General features: G+C 49.3%; 1 protein-coding gene across 2 annotated transcripts in view; it reads left to right on the top strand.

Moving 5' to 3' along the window:
* The window catches only part of SUFU (suppressor of fused homolog (Drosophila)), a 139192-nt gene that overhangs the window by 11788 nt on the left and 124968 nt on the right, over window positions 1–2436 (top strand). The gene's annotated exons all lie outside the window — the stretch shown is intronic.

The following is a 2436-nucleotide window of genomic DNA, read 5'->3' as shown; positions in this document are numbered from 1 at the left end:
GAGTTCAGGCCCCAAATCTCTGAATTTGTGAATTTTTAAAGTTGAGGAGAATTTCTTTTCTTTTTCTTTCTTTCTCTTTCTTTCTTTCTTTCTTTCTTTTTTTCTTTTGAGATAGAGTCTTCCTTTGTTGCCCGGGCTGGAGTGCAGTGACTGAACTCAAGCAGTCCTCCCTCCTTGGCCTCTCAAAGTGCTGGGATTACAGGCTTGAGCCACCGCGCCTGGCCCGATCAAAAGATTCTTAAGAAGCCATTTCTGAAGTTGGAGAGATGGAACAAGTTCCAGGTCCAGGCAGCCACAGGAGAGAACAGAGTGCTTTTCTAGGAACCTCAAGGTTGTTCCCAACTGACCTGAGTGGAGAGACTGTCCTTTGGGACTCTTCCCTGGGACTTGGGAGGTGTCAAACAGCTGAGCCTCAGCTGCCAAGTCCCGTCGGAGCTTGCAGGTCTGGCCTTCCCCTTTATGGCCAGGCAGCTGTGAACTGGAATGTGGGGGGATCTATGTGGCTGTAGAAGTGGTTTCAGCATCATTCTCTGTGAGGATTTCTGGCTGCCCCTGATACCACCAACAGCTCTGGCTGGACAGAGCCTACAGGGCCCTAACCGAGGCTGTAAGGCTGGGTAGTTGGAGAGTACATTTGAGAACTCAGGCAGACTTCCCTGGTGGGATTTTTCTCAGGGCAGGTCATCTGCTGTACATGTTGGGCTGGTTCCAGAGACAGCCTTCGTGTGGAGTTAGCCCAAAAGCATAGGTCGTGCCCATGCCTCACCACCATGGGAGATCTAGGCTGTGTCCCACAAATGTGACTTCTTGGCGTTCATGTCCAGTGGAGTTTGGAGCAGTTCTGCACCCCCCCTTGGGGGCTAGAACTGCTGCCGACTGGCTTTCTGGGGCTGCCTCTACCTGGTTGGTGGAGAGCCTCCCTTTCCCTCGTGTTTTTAGCTGGGCTCTGCACTCACATGAGTTATTTATTAAAACACTGGATACAGATTAACTTTTCCACTTTTTGTTTAGTGTGGCCTCGGTCTCCTGCAGTTGAGAAATGCTAATTTTTCCTCCTCAAAGCTTAGTTTGCAGGAATTTCTTTTTTTTTTTTTGAGATGGAGTCTTGCTCTGTCACCCAGGTTGGAGTGCAATGGTGTGATCTCAGCTCACTGCAACCTCCACCTCCCAGGTTCAAGCGATTCGCCTGCCTCAGCCTCCCAAGTAGCTGGGACTACAGGCGTGTGCCACCACCCCTGGCTAATTTTTGCATTTTTAGTAGAGACGGGATTTCACCATGTTGGCTAGGCTGGTCTCGAACTCCTGACCTCAGGTGATCCACCCACCTAAGCCTCCCAAAGTACTGGGATTACAGGCGTGAGCCATCCTGGCCTGCAGGAACTTTTTAACATGTCGCTTCCAAGAGAGGTCCTTTCTTTGCCATACACATCTGTACTGGGAGCTTGGTCCCTCCTCTGGTTGGACCTTTGCTCTCCTCCTAGAGCTCTCATGAGGCTGGCAACCAGAATGCCTCCCTAAGCCACTGGGCCCATCCCTGGCTCAGTTTAGCAGGCTAGAAGAAATGTTCTGCAGGCTCATTGGGGGGCACACCTCCCCGAAGCCTGGTCCCTCTGTGTTTCCTCTCAGGGATGTTCAGTGTCAGGATGACTATTTGCATGAGATGGTAGAGTTCCCTGCTAAGAACAGGGGATCAGGACCACCAAGCAAGAGTGAGGCTCCCTTGGTCTTGGCCCAGTGTGGCAGGGCCCAACAGGGACTCTCTAGAACCCTTTCTGAGGCCAAAGCTGTCACTTAGGGTTGGAGTTCAGGCCCCAAATCTCTGAATTTGTGAATTTTTAAAGTTGAGGAGAATTTCTTTTCTTTTTCTTTCTTTCTCTTTCTTTCTTTCTTTCTTTCTTTTTTTCTTTTGAGATAGAGTCTTCCTTTGTTGCCCGGGCTGGAGTGCAGTGACACGACCTCAACTCACTGCAGTCTCTGCTGGGATTATAGGCAGGTGCCACCATGCCCGGCCAATTTTTTTTTTTACTAGAGATGGGATTTTTACCATGTTGGCCAGGGTGGTCTCAAACTCCTGACCTCAGGTGATCTACCCATCTCAGCCTCCCAAAGTGCTGGACTTTCTTTTCTTTTGTAGCTACAGGAAGATCTGTATTGTGGGGGTTCCCAACAGATGCCTGTGGGTGCATGGCTTCGTCCTTTATTAAGCATTTCATTTGCAGCATGGATTGTTTCTTCCTTCATGGGGTAAAGGTTACAAATTCTCCAATTCAGAGAGTCCCTCAACAGTTGGGAAAAAACTTGTCCAGCTGACCCAGTTAAACTCACTTTTTTTTTTTTTTTTTTTTTTTTTTTTGAGACGGAGGCTTGCTCTGTTGTCCAGGTTGAAGTAGAGTAGCACAATCTTGGCTCACTGCAAGGTCCACCTCCCAGGTTCGT

Source organism: Colobus angolensis, unplaced genomic scaffold (genome assembly GCF_000951035.1).
Source record: "Colobus angolensis palliatus isolate OR3802 unplaced genomic scaffold, Cang.pa_1.0 Scaffold44, whole genome shotgun sequence".
Lineage (NCBI taxonomy): Eukaryota > Metazoa > Chordata > Mammalia > Primates > Cercopithecidae > Colobus > Colobus angolensis.
Note: the sequence above shows the minus strand (reverse complement) of the source record. Positions and strands in the feature narration are given on the sequence as shown.